Here is an 18,028-nt window from a genome sequence, read left to right as displayed (position 1 = left end):
GCGGCGCAGGCGCCCGGTGTCGACCGCCCGGCGGGGGCGCGCGGGGCCCAGTAGCCGGCAGGAAGCGGCCCCGCCCTTCGCGTGCGGCCTTGGGGCCGGGGCGGGAGCCTGGCTGCACGCTCGCACTTGACCTGCGTCCGGGTTTTCTTGTTACGCGCAGGTGAGGGGCTTGGGCGGTCTAGCTGGGGAGGGGGCTTTAGGTGCCCCCGACGGCGGGACCTTTGGCGATCTTCTGGTCTTGCACCGTGACCAGAAATGACTTATCTCCTTTTCTTGCTTGGTCCCATTCAGTCGGTGGCAAGAATAGTTAGTAGGAATATAATGAACATTTACTGAGGGCTAGTTACTACGTACACTGCAACGCGTGCTTTGCAGGATTTACCTCATTTAACCTCACAACCAGCGAACCGAATATTATTATCCTCCTTTTATAGATGAAGAGGGCTTCCATGTGCTTAATTGCCCAAGGCGAGACAGCTAGTTAGGTGGTTGAGCTATAGGTTGCGTCCGGGTGCTGACTCCTTGTCCTGGGCTCTGAACCACGGTGGGCTTCTGCTGCAGCCGCCGCCTCCTCCTACCCGCCCTCCACCTCCTCTTCATCGTATGTACAATCCTAATAATATTTACATTTCTCATGTTTTATTCCCCGTTTGCAAAACACTTTTCACCGCACAGTCTTGCTTGATTCTCTCAGAAGCCTCTATTTCTTTTACAAATAGAAAGACCAAGGGCCTAAGCTGTTCAATGAGTTGTCCAAAGTTACTGTGGTAGGCTTCCTTTGTCAGGTTATTTAAAAAGAAAAAAAAAATTTTTTTTCCCGAGGCGTCTGAGCCAAGCTTGGAAGGGAGCCTGTGTTCACAGAGAGGGAAACAGAGGCACAGAACAGGAAAGGAATTTGACTTAAGGGTGTGCAGTTAGAGGAAAATCAGCTCTGATCTCCCACATAGTCCCCTCTGAGGCAAAGTGAAGCAAATTGAAGGTCAAAATCAAGGAAGCAGTGCACTTAGCCCCTGGGTCATGGGACAGGAAGAAGGATTAAAGTGTGTAGAATACATCTAATCTCTGTTAGATTTAAACTAAGGAAACAGGATTGCATTATGGTCCCAGTCATTCTTTAACAATTGACCTGGCACCATCACAGAGATATGTCCAACGGATCACCCCTCTGGCTTCCTGTTCATTGCTTGTGTTTTTTCTGTTGCTTCCAACCCTACTGCCCCTTGCTCCCCACCAAGTTCTCCCTTTCATTCACTTAACAAATATTTATAGAGAGCCACTTCATGCGTTAAGGTCACCCTAAGAACCGCAGTTATTTTTCTTCTCTAAATTTCTCAAACACAGCAACTTCAGCAAAAATTGAGTTTTTAGGTCAAATGAATTTGGAAATTGCTGCATTCGGTACCCCTGCATGGGGATCCATTAATGCATCTTAACACAGAAATGGCTCTGAGAGGTCCTAAAGTAAAAAAGACTGGTTTAGCCTTGTTTAACTCAGGGTTTAGGCCTTGTGCTGGGTACTAGGCTTACAGGGGTAAGGGCCACGCAAATCTACCTTCAGGAGCTCACAGACAGGGGAGACAGATAAGCAAACAACTAACTATGACACAACTTTATATGTACACTGATAGAGGCATTTGCAAAGTGCTGACAAAACAGAGGAAGAATCGAGCAATTCTACCTGGAAAACTGAGGGAAGGCTTTGCATTAAGAGGATATTTGAGTAGGATTTTTCTAGGTGGAGAATATGGAAAAGGACATTCCATAGAAATAATGGCATATTTAGAGATATAAAGGTATGCCTTTATGTTGGTCTTTGGGATAAGTATTAAATATTATTCAAGAGTTTTTTTTTGTTTTTGTTTGCATGCAATATATCACTCAAACTGGATTAAACAGCAAATGGAATTCATTACCTCATATAATGCAGAAAAGCTGTGGGCTTCAAGCATGGCTGGATCTAAGGGCTTAAAAGTATGACATCAAGATTTGATCTCCATTTCTTAACTCTGTTTTCCTTTGTGTTGACTTCTTTCTCAGGCTGCCTTTCCCCCATGAGATAGCAGAATGGCTGCTAACAACTTCACATCATATCCTTACCATTAGAGAGTTTCTTTAATTCAGTGCTGTCAACAGAAGTCCCAGGACTGCATCTTGTTGGTCTAACTTGGGTTACTTGTGCATCATTAAGCCACTCTCTTCAGAAGGGGCCTGGACTATTCTGATAGCCCAGACCTGGGTCATGTGCTAACCTCTAGAGCTAAGGTGTGGTCAGTAGCTCTTAAATCTCATGGACTGAGAATTGGGGAAAGATGACTTCCTGTGTGACCAAAAATTTTCTCTTGGTCCCTTTATCTACTCTACATTTTTTTCTTCCTGATTTGTGCCTTAGGAGATACCAGCATGGACTGCTTCAGTGGGTCCCTAATTCTCTGGCTTACAGTTGAATTTATCCATAGAAGACACTGGAAGTGTGCAGAGGATTGGAGGAGGATGAAGTTAGGCCCCTTTCACAGGCCCTTTCCCTTCTGGGTCACTGCATGTTGGCCACATACCTCTGCTGAGTCTTCTTTCTAGTGCCCCTCTTCATACAGGTCTCTCCTGGCTCTGGTAGAGTCTCCCTTCTCTTGGCCTAGAGGTGGTAGTAGCCCCCTACTGCTGGCAGCCCCAGAGTTTCATCCTATCATTCCTTCTTGTTTCCCTCAACCCTGCCCACACGTTTGTATATAACCTTTACGAAACTCAACTCAGATTAACCTTCTGCGGGAACACTGACGGTTACATTCACCAAAGGTAATTCAAGTTTTTATTACTGAAAGGGAAATGAGTAAAGAGCAGGCAACAGGTGATAAGATAGCAATACTGATTTGGTAGAGCTATTACAATAAGGCAGACCAGAGATGACAGTGGCTTGGACAAGGGTTATAGGAAAGGAAGTGGTGAAAAATAGTATGTTCCTGGTGAAATTTAAAGGCAAAGTTAACAAAAGTTACTGATGAATTATATGTAAGTTATGAGCATGCGAGAGGAGTTGGGATAGAAGCAGCTGGAAGACACAGGTCTGGAGCTTAGGAGTGGGCTCAAACCAAGCATAGTGATTTTGGAAGGAGGTGTGCGGGGTAGTTGAAATCATTAGCTCAGGTGAGATGACCCCGGAGGAGCAGGTGGAAAAGAAACACAAAAAGGGCAAAGGGCTGAATCCAGAACAACATCCGTCTTTACGTGATGGGCAGAGGAAGAGGTGCCATCTTGTATCTATCAACTAGGTTGTGAGCAACTTAAGAACAAGAATGGAATCTTCCACATCTTCCCTCTTACATTGTGCCCACAGTGTATAATAAGTGCTTGTTATGAATGAACTTCACGTAGTTTTACATTTCTAACACTCCCTCCCTCTCCTCCTCATCATTGTGAGGTTTGAGTTACAGGCAGAGAAAAAAAGAGAAAGAAATTGATCCCTTGTGACTCAATCCATTGAAACCTATGCCAAGGTTGATAAGCATTTTTGCTGTCCTGAAAAACTCAAGTAGAACCCATCAGATAAGGCTACAGATCCTGAGTAGCTCATCTCTTACCTTGGAGGAGAATTTCCAGACAGATGATTTCATTTTAGATTTTGTTATTCTTACCTGAGTAGACTTAAAAGTCAATACTTTAAAAAGTTCTTATTAGGTTTGTGCTATGGAATTAATAGAAATGATAAAAGATCTCCATCTCACACTCCAGTGTTGCTGGTGGAATGTAAAAGGAGACAACCAATTTTTGGGAACTTTTGCCAGTTTTTCAAGCTAAGTGTACATCTACCCTGTGACTCGGAAATTCAACTCCTAGTTATATATTCACAAAAAATGTCAGCAGATAACCCCCCAAAGGGGGAGGGGTTGTACAAGAATGCTTTTTAACATCTTTATTCATTCAGAATATGCACAAACTGGGAATATTATAAATGTTCATCAAAAGAAGAATGGATAAGCAAACTATGGTATATTCCAACAATGGAATACTACACAGCCATAAAAAGAATAAACTACTGATACACATAACAGCATAAATAAATCTCAAAAAATTGTTGGGCAAAAAGAAGGCAGACACCAAAGAGTAATAGATGTATGATTCCATTTACATGAGGTTAAATAAAAGGCCAAACTAATCTATGGTGATCAGCATCAGAATAGTGGTTGCATCTGAAGGATGGAGATTGATTGGAAAGGGGTACAAAAGAACATTCAGGGAACATTCACATTTATTGGATTTCTACTATTTGCCCAGCACTGTTCTAGGCATTGAGAAGACAGTGGTGAACAAAACAGACCATGTCCCTGCTTTTATACAGATCTAAGTTCTTTTCATTGGCTGCGTAGCATCAGTGCACTTTAAATAGAAAAAAGTGGCCTTTCTTTAAATATAATCAATGACAAGTCTGAGGAACTTTCTTCTCCATTTCTTTAGTTGCTGGTGGGAAGGCAGCAAAATACAATGGAAAGAGCATGGGCTTCAGGAAGTCAGCTCCACCATCACTGGTGGTTTGATCTTCGAGCGGTTTCTTTAAACCCACCGAACCTCACTTTTCCAGTCTGTTGAATGACAGTGATGATATCTGCGTTGCAGGGTTGTTTTCTAAAGAGCTAGACACATTACAGATGCTCAGTAAACATTAGTTGGTTTATTATCAGTTTACAAGTAAATGTTATTCAAGGCAGCAGTGTGTTACCTCCCTTGCAGCTAGGCATAAATTAATTTTGCCCAGTGAGATATGAGCAAAAGGAAGCTGACTTAGCTGGGAGAGGTACCCTGTGCACTTCTACTGTTCCTCTTTCTTCTAGCCTGCAATATGAATATGATAGCTGGAGCTCCAGCAGCCATTTTGGACCAGGAGGTAACCTTGAAGATGGAAGCCACATGCTGGGGTGGTGGATCCAAAGGATGTGGATCCCGGATCCTTTGTGACACTGGAGCTGCCATACCAGCCCTGGGTTGCCTGTATCCAGACTGCCTTTACCTGGGAGAGAAGTATTCTTCTATACTGTTAGGTGTCTGTTGCAGCCAAACCTAATCCCAAATGATATACCTTGTGAGTGACCCACAGTTCCCTATACTACTTTTTTTTTTTTTTTTTTTTGCAGTACGCGGGCCTCTCACTGTTGTGGCCTCTCCCGTTGCAGAGCACAGGCTCCAGATGCGCAGGCTCAGCGGCCATGGCTCACGGGCCCAGCCGCTCCGCGGCATGTGGGATCTTCCTGGACCAGGGCACAAACCCATGTCCCCTGCATCAGCAGGCAGACTCTCAACCACTGCACCACCAGGGACGCTCTCCCTATACTACTTTTCATGGCATCTATCACAGTTGTATTTAAGAGAATAATTATGCAGTTACTGATTTAATGGCCTAAGTCCATTACTAGAATATTAGTTTCATGGGGGCAGGGAGTAGTCTGTTCACTGATAAATCCCCAGCTCCTATAACAATATCTGGTTCTGGCATATAGTAGGTGCTCAATAAATATGGAAGAGAGAAAGGGAGGGAGGAAACAGAGCTGCTTCTGATCGTGAGAGAGATCACCTCATGAGAGAACACACACTGAGAAAGGAAGAGGCCTGAAGATGGAAGCCTGCCTGCCTGCCTGCCAATTGGTCTCTGTCTCTGTCTCTCTGTCTCAAAGGCTCATAGAACCCAGGCATATTAGATATTTAAATTCACAGCCTGCCACACACTCTAGATCTCCTATGGGATTTGCCTTGTAGATGACACCTTTTCCTGAAGAGGCTTTAATTACCCAGCCTCCCTGGTAACACCCTCATTTATCGCCTCTTCCTGGAAAATCAGTCATTCCCCAAAGAAGAGAGTTACAACATGATCCAAGAGCCGGCTGGGAAGGGGGGAAGCTTCTTACCAGCACCATTGGTTGGGAGATGAGTGATATCGATTTTTTATACTTAAAATTTCTCATTATAAAAACTAGACTTGGGGCTTCCCTGGTGGCGCAGTGGTTGGGAGTCCGCCTGCCGATGCAGGGGACGCGGGTTCGGCCCTGGTCTGGGAAGATCCCACATGCCGCAGAGCGGCTGGGCCTGTGAGCCATGGCCGCTGAGCCTGCGCGTCCGGAGCCTGTGCTCCGCAACGGGAGAGGCCACAACAGTGAGAGGCCCGCGTACCGCCAAAAAAAAAAAAAAAAAAAAAAAAAAAAAAAAAAAAAACACCTAGGTTTTTATGGATAATTTGAAAACAAAAGGATAAATAAGAAAATTAAAATCACTTATAACTCCATGATCTAGAGATTATTCAATATTTTGGTATATTTCCTTTCAATCTTTTTTGTAAGATGAGGTATATCAGTGCCTTCTGAAGCCTGGATGCTGTGTAAGATTTCATCCAGCTATGTTCCTCTAAATTACGAAGAATCAGTCCTATTTGCCTGCAGACTCAGAGGCTGCAGAATTCACTGCAGATGGGCTCAAGAGCAGCAGGGCTACTCCACGCTGGAAGGAGCTGCTCTTTAAATGTTGCATTTCTTGAATTTGTTAGGAGGAGATATTATTTCCTGATAAGTTTGAGCTGCAGATGGATAGAGGATAATAAGAGCTAGATGACCATCATCAGGAGAGGAGGTGGGGCACAGAAAATAAGGGAAGAAAATGGAACATTAAAAATAGGCAGCTGCGTGAATAGCCCAGGAATTCAAATTATCTTGATTTTTCTTGAGTATCAGGGTTTGATCAGGAGACAGAAGTCACACTAGTGATTTGAACAGAAAGAATTTAATATAAAGAATTGTTACTTACATATAAAGTTATTCACTAGTAACTAAACAGGTAAAAAAAAGGGATCACAGAGGTAGCAACTGCAGGAAGCAGTTTCCCATTCCTAGGATGAAAGGAACCAACGGAAGAGGTTTAATTATTAAAACTTAGAAGATAAGAGGATATACAGCCATAAAAAGGAATGAAGCACAGATATGTGCTACAACTTCGATGAACTGTGAAAACATTATGCTAAGTGAAAGAAACCAGTCACACTAGTCCACATATTGCACAATTCCATTCATGTCAAAGTCCAAAACAGAGAAATCTACAGAGACAGAAGATAGCTTAGAGGCTGCCAGTGGCTGGGAGGGTGGGGATAGGGAGTATAGGAAATATGGGCAGGGGGGGTGTGATAGCTACAGGGTACAGGTTTTTCTTTTTTATTGTGGTAAAATATGTGTAACACAAAATATACTATTTTAACCATTTTTAAGTACACAGTTTAGTGACATTAAGTACATTTGCACTGATGTGCAACCATCACCACCATCCATCTCCAGAACATTTTTCATCTTTCCAAATTGAATCTCTCTACCCAGTCAACTCCCCACCACTCTCCCCCCATTCCTGGCAGCCACCATTCCCTGCTTTCTGTCTCTATGAATCTGACTACTCTAAGTACCTCATGTAAGTGGAATCATACAGTATTTGTCCTCTTGTGTCTGCCTTATTTCACTTAGCATAATGTTTTCCAGTTTGATCTATATTGCAGGATATGTCAGAATGTCCTTCCTTTTAAGGCTGAATAATATTCTGTTGTATGTATACACCACATTTTATTTATCCACCTGTCAAAGGACACTTGAGTTGATTCCATCTTTTGGCTATTATGAATAATGCTGCTGTGAACGTGGGTATTCAAATATCTGTTTGAGTCCCTGCTTTCCATTCTTTTTTGTATATACCCAGAAGTGGCATTTCTGGATCATATGGTAACTCTATTTTTAAAATTTTGAGAAATCACCATACTGTTTTCCATACTGGCTGCATCATTTTACATTCCCACTAGCAGTGCACGGGGTTCTAGTTTCTCCATATCCTCACCAACACCTGTTATTTTCTTTTTTTCTTCTTTTGGAGCAGATAAAGGTTTATTTCAGGGCCAAGAAAGGAAAACAGACAGCTTATGGTCAAAAGACCCAAGTTCCCCAATGGCTTTCAGGGGAACTTTTTTTTTTTTTTTTTTTGCGGTACGCGGGCCTCTCACTGTTGTGGCCTCTCCCGTTGCGGAGCACAGGCTCCGGATGCGCAGGCTCAGCGGCCATGGCTCACGGGCCCAGCCGCTCTGCGGCGTGTGGGATCTTCCCAGACCGGGTCACGAACCCGCGTACCCTGCATCGGCAGGCGGACTCTCAACCACTGCGCCACCAGGGAAGCCCTCAGGGGAACATTTTTAAAGGCAACATTTGCGGGAGGAAGGCTGAAGGATTCATGACTTTCTTCTCATTGATTGGTTGTGAAGTAACAGTGTGGTGTTTTAGGAATCTTAATCATCAACCTTCTGGTTCTGAACAGTCTGGGGTCTAGTGCTTGTGCTCAGCAGGTAGTTGCCATCCTCCACGTGCGTATGGGGGTCTTAGTTCCCGTAGAACAACTGGTTTCAGGACTTAACTGAAGCTCAGGTTCTCGATGTCTCATCGCAGAAAGAATTCAGTGAGAGACAAAGTGATAGCTAAGAAGTGGATTTATTTAGAGAGAAACACTCCGCAGACAGAGTGTGGGCCATCTCAGAAGGTGAGAAAGTCCACCTATTGTTTTCTTTTTAGGGTTTCTTTTAGAGGTGATGAAAATGTTCTAAAATTAATGGTGGTGATGGTTGCACATACCCATGGATATACTAAGAAACATTGAATTGTACAGTTTAGATGAGTGAATTGTATGGTATGTGAATTATGTCAATAAGGACGTTAAATGTGTAAGAGGAGGGCACAGCAGGCCCGGGCCCCAGACCTCTGAGGAGGGGGTGCTGATGTCTCTGAGGGGTTGCTATGAAGTTGGTTGTCCAAGTGCTGGAAAGAACTGCAAAACCAGATTCAGCTGCTGCTGCGCTAGAGTGAAGCAGTGTTGCAGAGTGATGTACTTTCGAACAGGAAATAGGAAGGAGTAAGTCCTTCTTCCTCGTGCAGCCTCACTGTTTCCCTCACCGGGAGCAGCTGGCAAAGCAGAAAGGCGGTTTCAGCCCCGGCACCCCAAAGCCATCCGCTGGAAGTGTGGGTTTAGAACTGAGAGAAAATCTTAATGACAGGCTGTCTTTTTTTTTTTTTTTTTTTTTGGTACGCGGGCTTCTCACCGTTGTGGCCTCTCCCGTTGTGCTCCGGACGCGCAGACTCAGCAGCCATGGCTCACGGGCCCAGCCGCTCCGCGGCAAGTGGGATCTTCCCGGACCGGGGCACGAACCCGTGTCCCCTGCATCTACAGGCGGACTCGCAACCACTGCGCCACCAGGGAAGCCCATGACATGCTGTCTTAATCAGCTTGGGTTGCTATAACAAAATACCATAACCTGGGTGGCTTATCAACAACAGACATTTATTTCTCAGTTCTGGAGGGTGGAAGTCCAAGATCACGATCAGGTTCTGGTGAGTGCCTTCTTCCTGGTTTACAGATGTCTTCTTGTGTATCCTCACATGGCAGAGAGAGAGAGCAAGCCAGCTCTCTGGCCTCTTCTTTTTTTGTTGTTGTTAGTTTCTGGTGTGCAGTGAAATGATTCAGTTATACATATTCTTTTCCATTATAGGTTATTACAAGATATTGAATATAGTTCCCTGTGCTATACAGTAGGACCTTGTTGTTTATCTATTTTATATTCAGTCATTTGTATCTGCTAATCCCAAACTCCTAATTTATCTCTCCATACTCCCTTTTCCCTTTGGTAATCATAAGTTTGTTTTCCATGTCTGTGAGTCTGTTTCTGTTTTGTAAATAAGTTCATTTGTATATTTTAGATTCCACATATAAGTGATATCACGTGGTATTTGTCTATTGTTCTTATTTCACTTAGTATGATAATCTCTAGGTTCATCCACATTGCTGCAAATGGCATTATTTTATTCTTTAATATGCTTGAGTAGTATTCTATTGTATGTATATACCACATCTTTACCCATTCATCTGTAGATGGACATTTAGTTTGCTTCCATGTCTTGGCTATTGTAAATAGTGCTGCTATGAACATTGGGGTGCGTGTATTTTTTCGAAGTATGGTTTTCTCTGGATATATGACCAAGAGTGGGGTTGCTGGGTCATATAGTAACTCTATTTTTAGTTTTTTAAAAAATATTTATTTTATTTTACTTTTTATTAATTTTAATATTTTATTTATTTAGTTATTTGGCTGCATCGGGTCTTAGTTGCAGCATGTGGGATCTTTCGTTGCGGCACATGGGCTTCTCTTTAGTTGAGGTGCATGGGCTCTAGAGCGTGCGGGCTTAGTTGCCCTGCGGCATATGGGATCTTAGTTTCTTGACCAGGGATCGAACTCACGTCCCCTGCATTGGAAGGCAAATTCTCTACCACTGGACCACCAGAGAAGTCCCTATTTTTAGTTTTTTAAGGAACCTACATACTGTTTTCCATAGTGGCTGCACCAATTTACATTCCCACCAACAGTGCAGGAGGGTTCCCTTTTCTCCACATCCTCTCCAGCATTTATTATCTGTAGACTTTTTAATGACAGCCATTCTGACCAGTGTGAGATGGTACCTCATTGTAGTTTTGATTTGCATTTCTCTAATGATTAGTGATGTTGAGCATTCTTTCATGTGTTTGTTGGCCATCTGTGTGTCCTCTTTGGAGAAATGTCTATTTAGATCTTCTGCCCACGTTTTGATTGGGTTGTGTGTTTTTTTTTTTAATTAATTAATTAATTAATTAATTAATTTATGGCTGTGTTGGGTCTTTGTTGCTGTGTGCAGGCTTTCTCTAGTTGTGGTGAGCGGGGGCTACTCTTTGTTGTGGTGCGAGGGCTTCTCATTGTCGTGGCTTCTCTTGTTGCGGAGCACGGGCTCTAGGTGCACGGGCTTCAGTAGTTGTGGCACATAGGCTCAGTAGTTGTGGCTTGCAGGCTCTAGAGCTCCGGCTCAGTACTTGTGGCGCACGGGCTTAGTTGCTCCGTGGCATGTGGGATCTTCCCCGGCCAGGGCTCGAACCTGTTTCCCTTGCATTGGCAGGCAGATTCTTAACTGCTATGCCACCAGGGAGGCCCTGTTTGTTTGTTTTGTTATTTAGCTGTATGAGCTGTTTATATATTTTGGAAATTAAGCCCTTGTCAGTTGTATTGTTCGCAAATATCTTCTCCCAGTCTGTAGATTGTCTTTTTGTTTTGTTTATGGTTTCCTTTGCTGTGCAAAAGCTTGTAAGTTTGATTAGGTCCCATTTGCTTATTTTTGCTTTTATTTATTATTGCTTTGGGAGACTGAACTAAGAAAACATTGCTATGATTTATGTCAGAGAATGTTTTGCCTGTGTTCTCTTCTAGGAGTTTTATGGTGTTCTGTCTCATATTTAAGTCTTTAAGCCATTTTGAGTTTATTTTTGTGTATGGTGTGAGGGTGTGTTCTAACTTCATTAATTTACATGTGGCTGTCCAGCTTTTCCAACACCACTTGCCAAAGAGATTATCTTTTCTCCATTGTATATTCTTGCCTTCTTTGTCAAAGATTAATTGACCATAGGTGTATGGGTCTATTTCTGGGCTCTTTTTTCTGTTCCATTGATCCATATGTCTGTTTTTGTGCCAATACCATGCTGTTTTGATTACTGTAGCTTTGTAGTATTGTCTGAAGTCTGGGAGTGTTATGCCTCCAGCCTTGTTCTTTTTCTTCAGGATTGCTTTGGCAATTCTGGGTCTCTTATGGCTCCATGTAAATTTTAGGATTATTTGTTCTATCGATAGTTCTGTGAAAAATTTCATGGGTAATTTGATAGGGAGCACATTAAATCTGAAGATTGCTTTAGGTAGTATGGCCATTTTAGCAATATTAATTCTTCCAGTGCAAGAGCATGGGATATCTTTCCACTTCAACTTCTTTTATCAGTGTTTTATAGTTCTCAGTGTATAAGTATTTCACCTACTTGGTCAGGTTTATTCCTAAGTATTTTATTCTTTTTTGATGTGATTTTAAAAAGGATTTTTCTGATGTTTCATTGTTAATATAAAGAAACACAACAGATTTCTGCATGTTAATCTTGTATTTTGCTACCTTGCTGAATTTGTTTGTCAGTCCTAGTAGTTTTTGTGTGGAGTCTTTAGTGGTTTCCATTTATAGTATCATGTCATCTGCACATAATGACAATTTTACCTCTTCCCTTCCAAGTTGAATAACTTTTATTTCTTTTTCTTGTCTGATTGCTCTGACTAGGACTTCCAATATCATGTTGAATAGAAGTGGTGAGAGTGGGTATCCTTGTCTTGTTCCAGATTTTAGTGGGAAAGCTTTCCACTTTTCACCATTGAGTATTATGTTGGCTGTAGTTTTGTCATAAATAGCTTTTATTATGTTGAGATATTTTCCCGCTGTACCCACTTTGGTAATGTTTTTCCTTTTTTTTATTATGAATGAACGTTGAATTTTATCAAATGCCTTTTCTGCATCTACTGAGATGATCATGTGTTTTAGTCATTTCCTTTGTTGATGTGGTGTATCACATTGATTGATTTGTGTATGTTGAACCATGCTTATGACCCTGGGATGAACCCAACTTGATTGTGGTCTATGATCTTTTTTATGTGTTGTTGGATTTGGCTTGCTAGTATTTTATTGAGAATTTTTGCATCTATGTTCATGAAAGACATTGGCCTGTAATTTTCTTTTTTGGTAGTATCTTTGTCTGGTTTTGGTAGTATCTTTATCAGGGTGGTGGCTTCATAGAATGACTTCGGGAGTGTTACCTCCTCTTCAGTCTTTTGCAAGAGTTTGAGAAGGATCAGTATAAGTTCTTCTTTGTATGTTTTGGTAGAATTCCTCAGTGAAGCCATCAGTCCTGGACTTTTGTTTGCAGGGAATTTTTTTTTTTATTATAGATTCTATTTTACTTCTAGTGATCGGTCTGATCAAACTATTTATTTCTTCTTGATTCAGTTTTGGTGGGCTGTAGGTTTCTAGAAACTTGTCCATTTCTTCTAGGTTGTCCAATTTGTTGGCATCGCCTCTTCTTATAAGGGCACTAATCCCATTCATGACAGCTCTGCCCTCATGACCTAATTACCTCCCAAAGGCCCCGCCTCCAAATATCATCACATTGGGATTAGGGTCTCAGTACCTGAATTTGGGGGCCACACAAACATTCAGTCCATTGCATTTGCATACCTTGGCAACTGGAAGATTTTATCCTTCGGTATGACTGAGACTAGCTTTGTAGTTTCAGAAACTATGTATGCAAGGGCATCTTCAAAAAGATACCCACAAGCTTGGTGATAAGGTTAAACTTGTAAAAATCCATTCATGAGTAGATGAGATACATGTCTATTCAAAAGGCCTCCCAAAGGTGGCCAAGCCCCAAATGCAATGCAAGAAGCCAAAATCTAAGCACCTAGCTCTTTGACTTTGGCCTGTGGCTCTGTGCCTCTACTTATACTGCTCCCTAGCTTAAAGGAAAATAATAACAGTAGCTAATGTTATTGAGACGTCACTTAGTACCAGGCATTGTTCTATATTACATCCTTACAACAAACTGCAAGGGAGGCAGTATTACCATGCCGATTTTACAGATGAGGAAACTGAGGTTTGGAGGGGTTATGTACTTTCCTAAGGTTTCAGAGAAAGAAAGTTCCAGAGCCTGTACTCTTAGCCTTGATACTGTGCTGCCTCCCTGTGTCCTGCTCTGTGCTTCTCTTAGCTATTATTGGACAGGCCATATGATCTTCCTTCAGTCAGGGAGCAATATCACCAGAGATCTAGAAGACACTAAAAAAAACCCACCTAAATGACCAGACCAGAGATCATGTGCTCAGTTGTACTACAATGTGTGTGGCCACTGAGTGGTTTTCAAATGCTACCAGCATTCATCTTGATGTTGCCAGTGTCTAAAGGATCAGGCTGAGTTGCCTCAGTTCTGGGAGGGACCAGTGAGTTGGGCTTTTTTTTGACAAAGCCAAATTCTTGAGGAAAGACTTGTTCTTTCAGGGCTCAGTGGGATTAGTCAGGTCTGGGTTCTCAGGTGCTCAGAGAAACCTGGTGGAGGAGAAAGGGGATGGGCAGCTAGCCCCATGGTGTGGAGGCCTACCTGGAACCAGATGAGAGTCCTGCTTGTGAAGGGTTCCTGAGGTTCTGTTTGGACCTGTGGGCTCAAAAGAAGCTATTTCCAGGGGCTGCTGAAGGCCTGACCCATGCTTTGGAGGGGGAGGCCCACGGTAAGGACCAGAGAGGGTAGGGGGAGTATATATCAGTGGGAGGTCACCAGCAGGGGGCAGCTGACCCAGCTCAGTGATGGTCTCAAAGCAGCTGGTAGAGCAGAGGTCATGGCAAGAGGAGTAATTAAGAAAGGAAAACCCAAGAGATGTTACAGAGCACACAGTACACTTGAAATGTTTCCTGAGACTCTCTCAAAAAAGCAGAAGTTGGGGCTGGGGAAGAGAATGTCACACTGAAGTGGTTAATTTCCAGCTATTAGAAGCTTGTGCTATAATAATCTGGGTATAAAAAGGAAAAGTATTATTAGCCAAAGTCATGGTCTGGTGAGGCCTGGGTTGAATGGGTTACAGTTGAAGTGTAAATTAGATAAGCACATTTATCCAACAAATCAAGCTGTCGGCTTTAGGTGATTTGACTTGAGAGGAATTGACTCAGACACCTACCTTGCTCTTTTACTTCAAAAGTATCCCGTGTACTAAACTTACTGTGATAATCATTCCATGATGTGTGAGTTAAATCATAATGCTGTACATCTTAAACTTATACAGTGTTGTATGTCAATTATATCTTAATAAAACCGGAAGAAAAAAAAGTATCCCAGGTAACTTTGACCATTTTCTGAATTTACAGTTTTTCAGTTTTTAAAGTAGCAGCAGCGTACTGGAAATGCCCACAGAGTAGAGTTTGTTTTCTTTCTTTCTTTGAATCTTTCCTTCTTTGAATCTGTGATTCATTTCAGTCAGAATGGACACCAACACCTTTTAAGAGCAATGAAAGACATTTTCACACATTGAGGTATGGGGAAGTCATTCTGGCTTATACATAGGTTAACTTGATTTTATGCTAACACAGCCTGTTTGTGGCCTATCAAACAAACATTGTACGTCTGCTTTAATTATTAAAGAAAAGGACATATTGGCCAGAAGTAAAGTATGCCCATGTTAAAAATAAAGATTAAATGCCTCCCTTCCTGGGATGCCAATGCTAGTACTCCTTTGATGATAAGACTCCCTTCCCAGGTGCCAAGGCCATACTGACTTGCTGTGTATGTGCTTATCTGTTTGTTTGTTTGTTTTTAAAACTTGAAGGAATGTATCCCTGACTTATTTGGTTTTCTTTGTCCTGACAAGACACAAAATTGTGCTGAAAACCATGGTTCTCCAGAGCAGTTCCTCAGTTATCCGAGAGGCTGTCTCCTGGGCTGTAGTCCTCAGTTTGGCTCAAGTAAAACTCTCTTCTATTCCTATTACAGGTTGGGACCTGGGACCTGGGACCTGGGACCCTTTGCTGCAGTACTTGCACCTGGACGAATATCTCCTCGACCAGCAGAATACAAGAAACTCTAAGGAACTAAAAATAACTGCCCACATGTGCAGTTGGGGCAAAATATGAACAATGGGGTACAAAAAGGCCAAAACCCAGCTGCCACTTCTGAGGTGCCAGGAGCAAAAGCAGGGTCCTGCGCATGATCCCTACAAGGGGGTGGGCAGACCACCTAAGCTGCCCCTCTGGCCTACCCACCGATCCACCCCACCCTCACCCCATTTAAGGGACCAGCTTGTCACCCCCTCAGGGAGTGAGCAAGGACACCTGTTACATGTTTTTGCTCCCTTGTGCTGCAGCGATAAAGCCTTGCCTGAATTCCTTGTCTGGCCTCATCAATTTCTATTGATTAAAGAGTCCAAAAACCCAGATCGGTAAAAGGAGTTTGCTGTCGTTCATGAGATGAGGCCCAGATTGATCTGGATTCAGAGCAGCTTTCACACTGAGGACCTCTCAGTTTGCTACTATGAGTCCACATAAGTGGGCACCACATGGGGGTCTTGGGAAAGCCCCTAGAGAGCCAGAGCCAGCTTTCCAGGCGTGTGTGAATTGTGCACTCCTACACGACCCCACACTCAAAAGGGCCTCACATTTGGTTTAATGCTCTGCGTTTGCCATCTTGAAGTTCTTAATAATTTTATCTTTGAACATCTTTCTGTTTGTCAGCAAGGTCTGATGGGTGCCACATGCGTGTGAGCAGAGGAGTTAAAAGCATCATGTGTGTGGCTTTCTTTGCACATAGGATTCCTGATGTCCTCACCAGCCGTGCTCAAGGCAAATCCTAGGTGACCGTTAGGCCTGTGATTCAGTGGGGGCAGGGGTGGGAGTGGGGAAGGACTGACATTCTGGAGAGTCTACACTTTCCATTCCAACTGAAACTTTCTTCCAATGCAGGAAGAAGGCAACGGACAAGTATCCCCATCACGTCCTTCTTACACGTGTTACTTCCCTGTGTCAGCCTATCAGACAACCACATCTGCTGAAAATGATGACCTAGATGGAAAGGGAAAGCTCAGGCCACCCACAGCTCCTTCTCTTTTTATTTCTTTACTCATCAATAAGCTGAAGGCAGAGAATGTTGGTAGGATACGTGTATACCCATTAAGAAATGAAAACAGTTGAGTTAGTTTTGTGTAGGATTTCCATTGTTCAGGTAAGAACACAATACCTAGTCACGCACAAGCAATGAAATACGAATTGTGTCATATCAGTGATTTCCATATGAGTTAGTGCTCTTATATTTGCATTTAAAATGGGTATTGCATAAAATAAAAATGAATGGTAAAAAATGGTCCCTTTAATGGCACTTTTTCTCACTTTTTGGGCCCCTGCACTTTCGTTTTGCAGCGGGTCCTGGATGTTATGTAGCTGGCCCTGCAGTTACCCTAGTTTGGACTGAAAAGTCGCCTCCGCCTTCTCCTGAACTCCAGGTCCAGCTCAGCCCGGGCTCTGGGGCTGAGACACAGTGCCTGCTCTCCACCACACCCAGGGCCATGTCCACAGCTTCCGTCTCCCCTTCTGGGTTCTCTTGTTTCCTGCTTAGTCCTGGCCCCATGAAATTTCATCATCAGTCCCTCAATTGTATTAACCATCACACTTTATATTGTTTGCTTCGTTTTCTGACTCCTTTGTATGGAGTTTCTCTTTTTTTCATTGCTGTACTTAGCACATGACAAGTGCTCAAAACACCATTTTTTCACTTTTTATTATGAAAATTTCAAGCATATACGAAAACAGAGAGGACAATTTAATGAATCCTTGTGGACTATTGCCGGCTTTGACTACACTATCCTGCCATTCTTGTTTCACCTCAACAATTTTAATCTTTCTCTTTCATTGTTGGATTTCTTCAAATGCCTTGTAATTCTCGGTGGACAATTCCCACTTATGAATGAGGAGCTATATTGCTTCCTGCAGAGAGTTGGGTGGGTTTCCTTCGCAGTTGGGTGGGTTTCCTTCGCAGTCGTGTGGGTTTGTTTATTCAAAGGCTTACGGTCCCCTCTGTGGGAGGGGTAATTTTTGTCTCTGAGGAAGTGAACAGGGTCTCTCCATCAGCTTCCCCTTCAGGTGTGTGAGTGTGGAGCCGGCAGGCTGCCTGGGGACGCAGGCAAAAATAAGCAAGACTGACTCTAGGGGTAGGGAGCTTCAGTGTCTATCATGCCTGCACAGGGCTGTCTTTCCTTATTTGTCCTCCTGGTTATTCTAGAGGTCCATTCATTTCTTCAGCTTCATCTTGACCCCGCACCCCCACCACAGTATCCTTACTGTGGGCCCTCTACAGCCAAATCACTTCCACTGTTTAGAGTAATTCTTAGGGCTTCAACTGGGGCATAGCTGCTCTGTGCCTGTCGGCACAGCAATCCCTCGGATTGCTGCCCAGAGCACTCTTGTTCTTGATACCTACTGACTTTAAGCCCAAAGCCGTTCTGGGATGGAGAGGAAGTGAATGCGTGTGCTTAGGCTCCATATTGAATGGGAAACTCTAACAAATATTTTTGGCATAATTAAATTTTTTTTCTCCCACTTAAGTTCAGAGAGTGTGGCTTCTTCATCTG

General features: G+C 43.0%; 1 long non-coding RNA gene across 4 annotated transcripts; it reads left to right on the top strand.

The window, feature by feature from the left end:
* Nucleotides 1-64: 64 nt before the first annotated feature.
* Nucleotides 65-16,722, top strand: LOC132483653 (uncharacterized). Of its 4 annotated transcripts, XR_009531097.1 has the most exons (5): nt 65-160; nt 9,125-9,377; nt 15,403-15,586; nt 16,140-16,258; nt 16,368-16,722. It is a non-coding gene; the product is annotated as an uncharacterized LOC132483653 (long non-coding RNA). The 4 variants fall into 4 exon arrangements; XR_009531099.1 differs by lacking the exons at nt 65-160; nt 16,140-16,258; nt 16,368-16,722 and adding exons at nt 2,741-2,790; nt 4,821-4,873 and having other exon boundaries at nt 15,403-16,113; XR_009531098.1 differs by lacking the exons at nt 16,140-16,258; nt 16,368-16,722 and having other exon boundaries at nt 15,403-16,113.
* The last annotated feature ends 1,306 nt before the right edge of the window (nt 16,723-18,028 follow it).

Source organism: Mesoplodon densirostris, chromosome 2, assembly GCF_025265405.1.
Source record: "Mesoplodon densirostris isolate mMesDen1 chromosome 2, mMesDen1 primary haplotype, whole genome shotgun sequence".
Lineage (NCBI taxonomy): Eukaryota > Metazoa > Chordata > Mammalia > Artiodactyla > Ziphiidae > Mesoplodon > Mesoplodon densirostris.
Note: the sequence above shows the minus strand (reverse complement) of the source record. Positions and strands in the feature narration are given on the sequence as shown.